We start from the raw sequence: 13,997 nt of genomic DNA, 5'->3' as shown, positions 1-13,997 counted from the left end.
GCGCGGCGGCCCCGATCCGCTCCGGTTTTGGCGCCGCGGCCCGTTCCGCGGGCCGGATCCGCTCCGGTTTTTGCGCGGTGGCTCCGATCCGCTCCGGTTTTTGCCCGGCGGCCCGTTCCGTGGGCCGCATCCAGTCCGGTTTTTGCGCCGCGGCCCGTTCCGCGGGCCGGATCCGCTCCGGTTTTTGCGCGGCGGCCCCGATCCGCTCCGGTTTTTGCGCGGCGGCCCGTTCCGCGGGCCGGATCCGCTCTGGTTTTTGCGCGGTGGCCCCGATCCCCTCCGGTTATTGCGCGGCGGCCCGTTCCGCGGGCCGATCCGCTCCGGTTTTTGCGCGGTAGCTCCGATCCGCTCCGGTTTTTTTGCGGCAGCCCGTTCCGCGGGCCGGAGCCGGTCCGGTTTTTGCACGGCGGCCCCGATACGGTCCGGTTTTTGCGCGGCGGCCCGTTCCGCGGGCCGCATCCGCTCCGGTTTTTGCGCGGCGGCCCCGATCCGCTCCGGTTTTTGCGCGGCGGCCCGTTCCGCGGGCCGGATCCGCTCCGGTTTTTGCGCGGTGGCCCCGATCCGCTCCGGTTTTTGCGCGGCGGCCCATTCCGCGGGCCGCATCCGCTCCGGTTTTTGCGCGGCAGCCCCGAGCCGGTCCGGTTTTTGCGCGGCGGCCCGTTCCGCGGGCCGGATCCGCTCCGGTTTTTGCGCGGCGGCCCCGAGCCGGTCCGGTTTTTGCGCGGCGGCCCGTTCCGCGGGCCGGATCCGCTCCAGTTTTTGCGCGGGCGGCCCCGAGCCGGTCCGGTTTTTGCGCGGCGGCCCGTTCCGCGGGCCGGATCCGGTCCGGTTTTTTGCGCGGGCGGCCCCGAGCCGGTCCGGTTTTTGTGCCGCCGCCCTTTCCGCGGGCCGGATCCGGTCCAGTTTTTGCGCGGCGGCCCCGATCCGCTCCGATTTTTGCGCGGCGGCCCGTTCCGCGGGCCGGAGCCGGTCCGGTTTTTGCGCGGCGGCCCCGATCCTGTCCGGTTTTTGCGCCGCGGCCCGTTCCGCGGGCCGGATCCGCTCCGGTTTTTGCGCGGCGGCCCCGATCCGGTCCGGTTTTTGCGCGGCGGCCCGTTCCGCGGGCCGATCCGCTCCGGTTTTTGCGCAGCGGCCCCGATCCTCTCCGGTTTTTGCGCGGTGGCCCGTTCCGCGGGCCGGATCCGGTCCGGTTTTTTCGCGGCGGCACCGAGCCGGTCCGGTTTTTGCGCGGCGGCCCGTTCCGCGGGCCGCATCCGCTCCGGTTTTTGCGCGGCGGCCCGTTCCGCGGGCCGGATCCGCTCCGGTTTTTGCGCGGTGGCTCCGATCCGGTCCGGTTTTTGCCCGGCGGCCTGTTCCGTGGGCCGCATCCAGTCCGGTTTTTGCGCCGCGGCCCGTTCCGCGGGCCGGATCCGCTCCGGTTTTTGCGCGGTGGCCCCGATCCGCTCCGGTTTTGGCGCCGCGGCCCGTTCCGCGGGCCGGATCCGCTCCGGTTTTTGCGCGGCGGCCCCGATCCGCTCCGGTTTTTGCGCGGCGGCCCGTTCCGCGGGCCGGATCCGCTCCGGTTTTTGCGCGGCGGCTCCGATCCGCTCCGGTTTTAGCACGGCGGCCCGTTCCGCGGGCCGCATCCGCTCCGGTTTTTGCGCGGCGGCCCCAATCCGCTCCGGTTTTTGCGCGGCGGCCCCGATCCGGTCTGTTTTTTTCCGCGGCGGCCCGTTCCGCGGGCTGGATCCGCTCCGGTTTTTGCGCGGCGGCCCCGATCCGGTCCGGTTTTTGCGCGGCGGCCCGTTCCGCGGGCCGGATCCGCTCCGGTTTTTGCGCGGCGGCCCCGAGCCGGTCCGGTTTTTGCGCGGCGGCCCGTTCCGCGGGCCGGATCCGGTCCGGTTTTTGCGCGGCGGCCCCGATCCGCTCCGGTTTTTGTGCGGCGGCCCGTTCCGCGGGCCGGAGCCGGTCCGGTTTTTGCGCGGCGGCCCCGATCCTGTCCGGTTTTTGCGCGGCGGCCCGTTCCGCGGGCCGGATCCGCTCCGGTTTTTGCGCGGCGGCCCCGAGCCGGTCCGGTTTTTGCGCGGCGGCCCGTTCCGCGGGCCGGATCCGCTCCGGTTTTTGCGCGGCGGCCCCGAGCCTGTCCGGTTTTTGCGCGGCGGCCCGTTCCGCGGGCCGGATCCGCTCCGGTTTTTGCGCGGCGGCCCCGATCCGCTCCGGTTTTTGCGCGGCGGCCCGTTCCGCGGGCCGGATCCGCTCCGGTTTTTGCGCGGCGGCCCCGATCCGGTCCGGTTTTTTGCGCCGCGGCCCGTTCCGCGGGCCGGATCCGGTCCGGTTTTTGCGCGGCGGCCCCGATACGGTCCGGTTTTTGCGCGGCGGCCCGTTCCACGGGCCGGATCCGCTCCGCTTTTTGCGCGGCGGCCCCGAGCCGCTCCGGTTTTTGCGCGGCGGCCCGTTCCGCGGGCCGCATCCGCTCCGGTTTTTGCGCGGCGGCCCCGAGCCGGTCCGGTTTTTGTGCGGCGGCCCGTTCCGCGGGCCGGATCCGCTCCGGTTTTTGCGCGGCGGCCCCGAGCCGGTCCGGTTTTTGCGCGGCGGCCCGTTCCGCGGGCCGGATCCGCTCCAGTTTTTGCGCGGCGGCCCCGATCCTGTCCGGTTTTTGCGCGGCGGCCCCTTCCGCGGGCCGGATCCGGTCCGGTTTTTGCGCGGCGGCTCCTATCCGGTCCGGTTTTTGCCCGGAGGCCCATTCCGCGGGCCGGATCCGGTCCGGTTTTTGCGCGGCGGCCCGTTCCGCGGGCCGGATCCGCTCCGGTTTTTGCGCGGCGGCCCCGAGCCGGTCCGGTTTTTGCGCGGCGGCCCGTTCCGCGGGCCGCATCCGGTCCGGTTTTTGCGCGGCGGCCCCGATCCGGTCCGATTTTTGCGCGGCGGCCTCTTCCGCGGGCCGGATCCGCTCCGGTTTTTGCGCGGTGGCCCCGATCCGCTCCGGTTTTTGCGCGGCAGCCCGTTCCGCGGGCCGGATCCGCTCCGCTTTTTGCGCGGCGGCCCCGATCCGCTCCGGTTTTTCCGCGGCGGCCCGTTCCGCGGGCCGCATCCGATCCGGTTTTTGCGCGGTGGCTCCGATCCGGTCCGATATTTGCGCGGCGGCCCGTTCCGCGGGCCGCATCCGGTCCGGTTTTTGCGTGGCGGCCCCGATCCGGTCCGATTTTTGCGCGGCGGCCCGTTCCGCGGGCCGGATCCGCTCCGGTTTTTGCGCGGCGGCCCCGATCCGCTCCGGTTTTTGCGCGGTGGCCCGTTCCGCGGGCCGGATCCGGTCCGGTTTTTGCGCGGCGGCCCCGATCCCGTACGGTTTTTGTGCGGCAGCCCGTTCCGCGGGCCGGAGTCGGTCCGGTTTTTGCGCGGTGGCTCCGATCCGCTCCGGTTTTTGCGCGGTGGCCCGTTCCGCGGGCCGCATCCAGTCCGGTTTTTGCGCGGCGGCCACGATACGGTCCGGTTTTTGCGCCGCGGCCCGTTCCGCGGGCCGGATCCGCTCCGGTTTTTTGCACGGCGGCCCCGATCCTGTCCGGTTTTTGCGCGGCGGCCCGTTCCGCGGGCCGGATCCGCTCCGGTTTTTGCGCGGTGGCTCCTATCCGGTCCGGTATTTGCGCGGCGGCCCGTTCCGCGGGCCGGATCCGCTCCGGTTTTTGCGCGGCGGCCCCGATCCGCTCCGGTGTTTGTGCGGCAGCCCGTTCCGCGGGCCGGATCCGCTCCGGTTTTTGCGCGGCGGCCCCGATCCGCTCCGGTTTTTGCGCGGCGGCCCGTTCCGCGGGCCGGATCCGCTCCGGTTTTTGCGCGGCGGCCCCGATCCGCTCCGGTTTTGGCGCCGCGGCCCGTTCCGCGGGCCGGATCCGCTCCGGTTTTTGCGCGGTGGCTCCGATCCGCTCCGGTTTTTTGCCCGGCGGCCCGTTCCGTGGGCCGCATCCAGTCCGGTTTTTGCGCCGCGGCCCGTTCCGCGGGCCGGATCCGCTCCGGTTTTTGCGCGGCGGCCCCGATCCGCTCCGGTTTTTGCGCGGCGGCCCGTTCCGCGGGCCGGATCCGCTCTGGTTTTTGCGCGGTGGCCCCGATCCCCTCCGGTTATTGCGCGGCGGCCCGTTCCGCGGGCCGGATCCGCTCCGGTTTTTGCGCGGTAGCTCCGATCCGCTCCGGTTTTTTTGCGGCAGCCCGTTCCGCGGGCCGGAGCCGGTCCGGTTTTTGCACGGCGGCCCCGATACGGTCCGGTTTTTGCGCGGCGGCCCGTTCCGCGGGCCGCATCCGCTCCGGTTTTTGCGCGGCGGCCCCGATCCGCTCCGGTTTTTGCGCGGCGGCCCGTTCCGCGGGCCGGATCCGCTCCGGTTTTTGCGCGGTGGCCCCGATCCGCTCCGGTTTTTGCGCGGCGGCCCATTCCGCGGGCCGCATCCGCTCCGGTTTTTGCGCGGCAGCCCCGAGCCGGTCCGGTTTTTGCGCGGCGGCCCGTTCCGCGGGCCGGATCCGCTCCGGTTTTTGCGCGGCGGCCCCGAGCCGGTCCGGTTTTTTGCGCGGCGGCCCGTTCCGCGGGCCGGATCCGCTCCAGTTTTTGCGCGGCGGCCCCGATCCTGTCCGGTTTTTGCGCGGCGGCCCCTTCCGCGGGCCGGATCCGGTCCGGTTTTTGTGCGGCGGCTCCTATCCGCTCCGGTTTTTGCCCGGAGGCCCTTTCCGCGGGCCGGATCCTGTCCGGTTTTTGCGCGGCGGCCCGTTCCGCGGGCCGGATCCGCTCCGGTTTTTGCACGGCGGCCCCGATACGGTCCGGTTTTTGCGCGGCGGCCCGTTCCGCGGGCCGCATCCGATCCGGTTTTTGCGCGGTGGCTCCCCTCCGGTCCGATATTTGCTCGGCGGAAGTTCCGCGGGCCGGATCCGCTCCGCTTTTTGCGCGGCGGCCCCGATCCGGTCCGGTTTTTGCGTGGTGGCCCGTTCCGCGGGCCGGATCCGGTCCGGTTTTTGCGCGGCGGCCCCGATCCCGTACGGTTTTTGTGCGGCAGCCCGTTCCGCGGCTCGGAGCCGGTCCGGTTTTTGCACGGCGGCCCCGATCCGCTCCGGTTTTTGCGCGGCGGCCCGTTCCGCGGGCCGGATCCGCTCCGGTTTTTGCGCAGTTGCCCCGTGCCGGTCCGGTTTGTGCGCGGCGGCCCGTTCCGCGGGCCGGATCCGGTCCGGTTTTTGCGCGGCGGCCCCGATACGGTCCGGTTTTTGCGCGGCGGCCTGTTCCGCGGGCCGCATCCGCTCCGGTTTTTGCGCGGCGGCCCTGATCCGGTCCGATTTTTGCGCGGCGGCCTGTTCCGCGGGCCGGAGCCGGTCCGGTTTTTGCGCGGCGGCCCCGATCCGCTCCGGTTTTTGCGCGGCGGCCCGTTCCGCGGGCCGGATCCGGTCCGGTTTTTGCGCAGTTGCCCCGAGCCGGTCCGGTTTTTGCGCAGCGGCCCGTTCCGCGGGCCGGATCCGCTCCGGTTTTTGCGCGGCGGCCCCGATACGGTCTGGTTTTTCCGCGGCGGCCCGTTCCGCGGGCCGGATCCGGTCCGGTTTTTGCGCGGCGGCCCCGATCCGGTCCGATTTTTGCGAGGCGGCCTGTTCCGCGGGCCGGATCCGCTCCGGTTTTTGCGCAGCGGCCCCGAGCCGGTCCGGTTTTTGCGCGGCGGCCCGTTCCGCGGGCATCATCCGCTCCGGTTTTTGCGCGGCGGCCCCGATCCGCTCCGGTTTTTGCGCGGCGGCCCGTTCCGCGGGCCGGATCCGCTCCGGTTTTTGCGCGGTGGCTCCGATCCTCTCCGGTTTTTGCCCGGCGGCCCGTTCCGTGGGCCGCATCCAGTCCGGTTTTTGCGCAGCGGCCCGTTCCGCGGGCCGGATCCGCTCCGGTTTTTGCGCGGCGGCCCCGATCCGCTCCGGTTTTTTTGCGGCAGCCCGTTCCACGGGCCGGATCCGGTCCGGTTTTTGCGCGGCGGCCCCGATCCGCTCCGGTTTTTTGCGCGGCGGCCCGTTCCGCGGGCCGGATCCGCTCCGTTTTTTGCGCGGTGGCCCCGATCCGCTCCGATTTTTGCGCGGCGGCCCGTTCCGCGGGCCGGATCCGGTCCGGTTTTTGCGCGGCGGCCCCGAGCCGGTCCGGTTTTTTGTGCGGCGGCCCGTTCCGCGGGCCGGATCCGCTCCGGTTTTGGCACGGCGGCCCCGAGCCGGTCCGGTTTTTGCGCGGCGGCCCGTTCCGCGGGCCGGATCCGCTCCAGTTTTTGCGCGGCGGCCCCGATCCTGTCCGGTTTTTGCGCGGCGGCCCCTTCCACGGGCCGGATCCGGTCCGGTTTTTGCGCGGCGGATCCTATCCGGTCCGGTTTTTGCCCGGAGGCCCATTCCGCGGGCCGGATCCGGTCTGGTTTTTGCGCGGCGGCCCCGATCCGGACCGATTTTTGCACGGCGGCCTGTTCCGCGGGCCGGATCCGCTCCGGTTTTTGTGCGGCGGCCCCGATCCGCTCCGGTTTTTTGCGCGGCGGCCCGTTCCGCGGGCCGGATCCGCTCCGGTTTTTGCGCGGTGGCCCGGATCCGCTCCGCTTTTTGCGTGGCGGCCCCGATCCGCTCCGGTTTTTCCGCGGCGGCCCGTTCCGCGGGCCGCATCCGATCCGGTTTTTGCGCGGTGGCTCCGATCCGGTCCGATATTTGCGCGGCGGCCCGTTCCGCGGGCCGCATCCGGTCCGGTTTTTGCGCGGCGGCCCCGATCCTGTCCGATTTTTGCGCGGCGGCCCGTTCCGCGGGCCGGATCCGCTCCGGTTTTTGCGCGGCGGCCCCGATCCGGTCCGGTTTTTGCGCGGTGGCCCGTTCCGCGGGCCGGATCCGGTCCGGTTTTTGCGCGGCGGCCCCGATCCCGTACGGTTTTTGTGCGGCGGCCCGTTCCGCGGGCCGGAGCCGGTCCGGTTTTTGCGCGGTGGCTCCGATCCGGTCCGGTTTTTGCGCGGTGGCCCGTTCCGCGGGCCGCATCCAGTCCGGTTTTTGCGCGGCGGCCCCGATCCGCTCCGGTTTTTGCGCGGCGGCCCGTTCCGCGGGCCGGATCCGCTCCGGTTTTTGCGCGGTGGCTCCTATCCGGTCCGGTATTTGCGCGGCGGCCCGTTCCGCGGGCCGGATCCGCTCCGGTTTTTGCGCGGCGGCCCCGATCCGCTCCGGTGTTTGTGCGGCAGCCCGTTCCGCGGGCAGGAGCCGGTCCGGTTTTTGCGCGGCGGCCCCGATCCGCTCCGGTTTTGGCGCCGCGGCCCGTTCCGCGGGCCGGATCCGCTCCGGTTTTTGCGCGGTGGCTCCGATCCGCTCCGGTTTTTGCCCGGCGGCCCGTTCCGTGGGCCGCATCCAGTCCGGTTTTTGCGCGGCGGCCCGTTCCGCGGGCCGGATCCGCTCCGGTTTTTGCGCGGCGGACACGATCCGCTCCGGTTTTTGCGCGGCAGCCCGTTCCGCGGGCCGGATCTGCTCCGGTTTTTGCGCGGCGGCCCCGAGCCGGTCCGGTTTTTGCGCGGCGGCCCGTTCCGCGGGCCGGATCCGCTCCGGTTTTTGCGCGGCGGCCCCGATCCGCTCCGGTTTTTGTGCGGCGGCCCGTTCCGCGGGCCAGAGCCGGTCCGGTTTTTGCGCGGCGGGCCCGATCCGGTCCGGTTTTTGCGCCGCGGCCCGTTCCGCAGGCCGGATCCGCTCCGGTTTTTGCGCGGCGGCCCCGAGCCTGTCCGGTTTTTGCCCCGCGGCCCGTTCCGCGGGCCGGATCCGCTCCGGTTTTTGCGCGGCGGCCCCGAGCCTGTCCGGTTTTTGCGCGGCGGCCCGTTCCGCGGGCCGGATCCGCTCCGGTTTTTGCGCGGCGGCCCCGATCCGGTCCGGTTTTTGCGCGGCGGCCCGTTCCGCGGGCCGCATCCGGTCCGGTTTTTGCGCGGCGGCCCCGAGCCGGTCCGGTTTTTGCGCGGCGGCCCGTTCCGCGGGCCGGATCCGGTCCGGTTTTTGCGCGGCGGCCCCGAGCCGGTCCGGTTTTTGTGCCGCCGCCCTTTCCGCGGGCCGGATCCGGTCCAGTTTTTGCGCGGCGGCCCCGATCCGCTCCGATTTTTGCGCGGCGGCCCGTTCCGCGGGCCGGAGCCGGTCCGGTTTTTGCGCGGCGGCCCCGATCCTGTCCGGTTTTTGCGCCGCGGCCCGTTCCGCGGGCCGGATCCGCTCCGGTTTTTGCGCGGCGGCCCCGATCCGGTCCGGTTTTTGCGCGGCGGCCCGTTCCGCGGGCCGGATCCGCTCCGGTTTTTGCGCAGCGGCCCCGATCCTCTCCGGTTTTTGCGCGGTGGCCCGTTCCGCGGGCCGGATCCGGTCCGGTTTTTTCGCGGCGGCACCGAGCCGGTCCGGTTTTTGCGCGGCGGCCCGTTCCGCGGGCCGCATCCGCTCCGGTTTTTGCGCGGCGGCCCCGAGCCGGTCCGGTTTTTGCGCGGCGGCCCGTTCCACGGGCCGGATCCGCTCCGGTTTTTGCGCGGCGGCCCCGATCCGCTCCGGTTTTTGCGCGGCGGCCCGTTCCGCGGGCTGGATCCGGTCCGGTTTTTGCGCGGCGGACACGATCCACTCCGGTTTTTGCGCGGCGGCCCGTTCTGCGGGCCGGATCCGGTCCGGTTTTTGCGCGGCGGCCCCGATCCGGTCTGGTTTTTCCGCGGCGGCCCGTTCCGCGGGCCGGATCCGCTCCGGTTTTTGCGCGGCGGCCCCGATCCGCTCCGGTTTTTGCGCGGCGGCCCGTTCCGCGGGCCGGATCCGCTCCGGTTTTTGCGCGGCGGCCCCGAGCCGGTCCGGTTTTTGCGCGGCGGCCCGTTCCGCGGGCCGGATCCGGTCCGGTTTTTGCGCGGTGCTCCGATCCGCTCCGGTTCTTTTGCGGCAGCCCGTTCCGCGGGCCGGAGCCGGTCCGGTTTTTGCACGGCGGCCCCGAGCCGGTCCGGTTTTTGCGCGGCGGCCCGTTCCGCGGGCCGGATCCGCTCCGGTTTTTGCGCGGCGGCCCCGATCCGCTCCGGTTTTTGCGCGGCGGCCCGTTCCGCGGGCCGGTTCCGCTCCGGTTTTTGCGCGGTGGCCCCGATCCGCTCCGGTTTTTGCGCGGCGGCCCGTTCCGCGGGCCGGATCCGCTCCGGTTTTTGCGCGGCAGCCCCGAGCCGGTCCAGTTTTTGCGCGGCGGCCCCTTCCGCGGGCCGGATCCGCTCCGGTTTTTGCGCGGCGGCCCCGAGCCGGTCCGGTTTTTGCGCGGCGGCCCGTTCCGCGGGCCGGATCCGCTCCAGTTTTTGCGCGGCGGCCCCGATCCTGTCCGGTTTTTGCGCGGCGGCCCCTTCCGCGGGCCGGATCCGGTCCGGTTTTTGTGCGGCGGCTCCTATCCGGTCCGGTTTTTGCGCGGCAGCCCTTTCCGCCGGCCGGATCCGGTCCGGTTTTTGCGCGGCGGCCCGTTCCGCGGGCCGGATCCGCTCCGGTTTTTGCACGGCGGCCCCGATACGGTCCGGTTTTTGCGTGGCGGCCCGTTCTGCGGGCCGGATCCGCTCCGGTTTTTGCGCGGTGGCCCCGATCCGCTCCGGTTTTTGTGCGGCGGCCCGTTCCGCGGGCCGGATCCGCTCCGGTTTTTGCGCGGCAGCCCCGAGCCGGTCCGGTTTTTGCGCGGCGGCCCGTTCCGCGGGCCGGATCCGCTCCGGTTTTTGCGCGGTGGCTCCGATCCGGTCCGGTTTTTGCGCGGCGGCCCGTTCCGCGGGCCAGATCCGCTCCAGTTTTTGCGCGGCGGCCCCGATCCTGTCCGGTTTTTGCGCGGCGGCCCCTTCCGCGGGCCGGATCCGGTCCGGTTTTTGTGCGGCGGCTCCTATCCGCTCCGGTTTTTGCCCGGAGGCCCTTTCCGCGGGCCGGATCCGGTCCGGTTTTTGCGCGGCGGCCCGTTCCGCGGGCCGGATCCGCTCCGGTTTTTGCACGGCGGCCCCGATACGGTCCGGTTTTTGCGTGGCGGCCCGTTCCGCGGGCCGGATCCGATCTGGTTTTTGCGCGGTGGCTCCGCTCCGGTCCGATATTTGCTCGGCGGAAGTTCCGCGGGCCGGATCCGTCCGGTTTTTGCGCGGCGGCCCCGATCCGCTCCGGTTTTTGCGTGGTGGCCCGTTCCGCGGCCCGGATCCCGTCCGGTTTTTGCGCGGCGGCCCCGATCCGGTCCGATTTTTGCGCGGCGGCCTGTTCCGCGGGCCAGATCCGCTCCGGTTTTTGCGCGGCGGCCCCGATCCGCTCCGGTTTTTGCGCGGCGGCCCGTTCCGCGGGCCGGAGCCGGTCCGGTTTTTGCGCGGCGGCCCCGATCCGGTGCGGTTTTTGGGCGGTGGCCCGTTCCGCGGGCCGGATCCGGTCCGGTTTTTGCGCGGCGGCCCCGATCCCGTACGGTTTTTGTGCGGCAGCCCGTTCCGCGGGCCGGAGCCGGTCCGGTTTTTGCGCGGCGGCCCCGATCCGCTCCGGTTTTTGCGCGGCGGCCCGTTCCGCGGGCCGGATCCGGTCCGGTTTTTGCGCGGCGGCCCCGATACGGTCTGTTTTTTCCGCGGCGGCCCGTTCCGCGGGCCGGATCCGGTCCGGTTTTTGCGCGGCGGCCCCGAGCCGGTCCGATTTTTGCGAGGCGGCCTGTTCCGCGGGCCGGATCCGCTCCGGTTTTTGCGCAGCGGCCCCGAGCCGGTCCGGTTTTTGTGCGCGGCAGCCCGTTCCGCGGGCCAGATCCGCTCCGGTTTTTGCGCGGCGGCCCCGATCCGCTCCGGTTTTTGCGCGGCGGCCCGTTCCGCGGGCCGGATCCGCTCCGGTTTTTGCGCGGCGGCCCCGATCCGGTGCGGTTTTTGGGCGGTGGCCCGTTCCGCGGGCCGGATCCGGTCCGGTTTTTGCGCGGCGGCCCCGATCCCGTACGGTTTTTGTGCGGCAGCCCGTTCCGCGGGACGGAGCCGGTCCGGTTTTTGCGCGGCGGCCCCGATCCGCTCCGGTTTTTGCGCGGCGGCCCGTTCCGCGGGCCGGATCCGGTCCGGTTTTTGCGCGGCGGCCCCGATACGGTCCGGTTTTTGCGCGGCGGCCCGTTCCGCGGGCCGCATCCGCTCCGGTTTTTGCGCGGCGGCCCCGATCCGGTCCGATTTTTGCGCGGCGGCCTGTTCCGCGGGCCAGATCCGCTCCGGTTTTTGCGCGGCGGCCCCGATCCGCTCCGGTTTTTGCGCGGCGGCCCGTTCCGCGGGCCGGAGCCGGTCCGGTTTTTGCGCGGCGGCCCCGATCCGGTGCGGTTATTGGGCGGTGGCCCGTTCCGCGGGCCGGATCCGGTCCGGTTTTTGCGCGGCGGCCCCGATCCCGTACGGTTTTTGTGCGGCAGCCCGTTCCGCGGGCCGGAGCCAGTCCGGTTTTTGCGCGGCGGCCCCGATCCGCTCCGGTTTTTGCGTGGCGGCCCGTTCCGCGGGCCGGATCCGCTCCGGTTTTTGCGCGGTGGCCCCGATCCGCTCCGGTTTTTGAGCGGCGGCCCGTTCCGCGGGCCGGATCCGCTGCGGTTTTTGCGCGGCAGCCCCGATCCTGTCCGGTTTTTGTGCGGCGGCCCGTTCCGCGGGCCGGATCTGGTCCGGTTTTTGCGCGGCGGCCCCGATCCGCTCCGGTTTTTGCGCGGCGGCCCGTTCCGCGGGCCGGATCCGCTCCGGTTTTTGCACGGCGGCCCCGATCCGCTCCGGTTTTTGCGCGGCGGCCCGTTCCGCGGGCCGGATCCGCTCCGGTTTTTGCGCGGCGGCCCCGATCCGATCCGGTTTTTGCGCGGCGGCCCGTTCCGTGGGCCGCATTCGGTCCGGTTTTTGCGCGGCGGCCCGTTCCGCGGGCCGGAGCCGGTCCGGTTTTTGCACGGCGGCCCCAATCCTGTCCGGTTTTTGCGCCGCGGCCCATTCCGCGGGCCGGATCCTCTCCGGTTTTTGCGCGGCGGCCCCGATCCTGTCCGGTTTTTGCGCGGCGGCCCGTTCCGCGGGCCGGATCCGGTCCGGTTTTTGCGCGGTGGCCCCGATCCGCTCCGGTTTTTTGCGCGGCGGCCCGTTCCGCGGGCCGGATCCGCTCCGGTTTTTGCGCGGCGGCCCCGATCCGGTCCGATTTTTGCGCGGCGGACCGTTCCGCGGGCCGGATCCGCTCCGGTTTTTGCGCGGCGGCCCCGATCCGCTCCGGTTTTTGCGCGGCGGCCCGTTCCGCGGGCCGGATCCGCTCCGGTTTTTGCGCGGCGGCCCCGATACGGTCCGGTTTTTGCGCGGCGGCCCGTTCCGCGGGCCGGATCCGCTCCGGTTTTTGCGCGGCGGCCCCGATCCTGTCCGGTTTTTGCGCGGCGGCCCCTTCCGCGGGCCGGATCCGCTCCGGTTTTTGCGCGGCGGCTCCTATCCGGTCCGGTTTTTGCCCGGAGGCCCTTTCCGCGGGCCGGATCCGCTCCGGTTTTTGCGCGGCGGCCCGTTCCGCGGGCCGGATCCGCTCCGGTTTTTGCGCGGCGGCACCGAGCCGGTCCGGTTTTTGCGCGGCGGCCCGTTCCGCGGGCCGGATCCGATCCGGTTTTTGCGCGGTGGCTCCGCTCCGGTCCGATATTTGCTCGGCGGAAGTTCCGCGGGCCGCATCCGGTCCGGTTTTTGCGCGGCGGCCCCGATCCGGCCCGATTTTTGCGCGGCGGCCCGTTCCGCGGGCCGCATCCGCTCCGGTTTTTGCGCGGCGGCCCCGATCCGCTCCGGTTTTTGCGCGGCGGCCCGTTCCGCGGGCCGGATCCGGTCCGGTTTTTGCGCGGCGGCCCCGATCCGCTCCGGTTTTTGCGCGGCGGCCCGTTCCGCGGGCCGCATCCGGTCCGGTTTTTGCGCGGCGGCCCCGATCCGGTCCGATTTTTGCGCGGCGGCCCCGATCCGCTCCGGTTTTTGCGCGGCGGCCCCGATCCGCTCCGGTTTTTGCGCGGCGGCCCGTTCCGCGGGCCGGATCCGCTCCGCTTTTTGCGCGGCGGCCCCGATCCGCTCCGGTTTTTTCCGCGGCGGCCCGTTCCGCGGGCCGGATCCGCTCCGGTTTTTGCGCGGCGGCCCCGATCCGGTCCGGTTTTTGCGCGGCCCGTTCCGCGGGCCGGATCCGATCCGGTTTTTGCGCGGTGGCCCCGATCCGGTCCTATATTTGCGCGGCGGCCCGTTCCGCGGGCCGCATCCGGTCCGGTTTTTGCGCGGCGGCCCCGATCCGGTCCGATATTTGCGCGGCAGCCCGTTCCGCTGGCCGGATCCGCTCCGGTTTTTGCGCGGCGGCCCCGATCCGCTCCGGTTTTTGCGCGGCGGCCCGTTCCGCGGGCCGGATCCGCTCCGGTTTTTGCGCAGTTGCCCCGAGCCGGTCCGGTTTTTGCGCGGCGGCCCGTTCCGCGGGCCGGATCCGGTCCGGTTTTTGCACGGCGGCCCCGATCCGCTCCGGTTTTTGCGAGGCGGCCTGTTCCGCGGGCCGGATCCGCTCCGGTTTTTGCGCGGCGGCCCCGAGCCAGTCCGGTTTTTGTGCGCGGCAGCCCGTTCCGCGGGCCAGATCCGCTCCGGTTTTTGCGCGGCGGCCCCGAGCCGGTCCGGTTTTTGCGCGGCGGCCCGTTCCGCGGGCATCATCCGCTCCGGTTTTTGCGCGGTGGCCCGTTCCGCGGGCTGGATCCGGTCCGGTTTTTGCGCGGCGGCCCCGATCCGCTCCGGTTTTTGCGCGGCGGCCCGTTCTGCGTGCCGGATCCGCTCCGGTTTTTGCGCGGAGGCCCCGATCCGCTCCGGTTTTTGCGCGGCAGCCCCGATCCTGTCCGGTTTTTGTGCGGCGGCCCGTTCCGCGGGCCGGATCCGGTCCGGTTTTTGCGCGGCGGCCCCGATCCGCTCCGGTTTTTGCGCGGCGGCCCGTTCCGCGGGCCGGATCCGGTCCGGTTTTTGCACGGCGGCCCCGATCCGGTCCGGTTTTTGCACGGCGGCCCGTTCCGCGGGCCGGATCCGCTCCGGTTTTTGCGCGGCGGCCCCGATCCGATCCGGTTTTTGCGCGGCGGCCCATTC

Source organism: Phalacrocorax carbo, unplaced genomic scaffold (assembly GCF_963921805.1).
Source record: "Phalacrocorax carbo unplaced genomic scaffold, bPhaCar2.1 SCAFFOLD_52, whole genome shotgun sequence".
NCBI lineage: Eukaryota > Metazoa > Chordata > Aves > Suliformes > Phalacrocoracidae > Phalacrocorax > Phalacrocorax carbo.
This window is presented reverse-complemented; position numbering follows the sequence as displayed.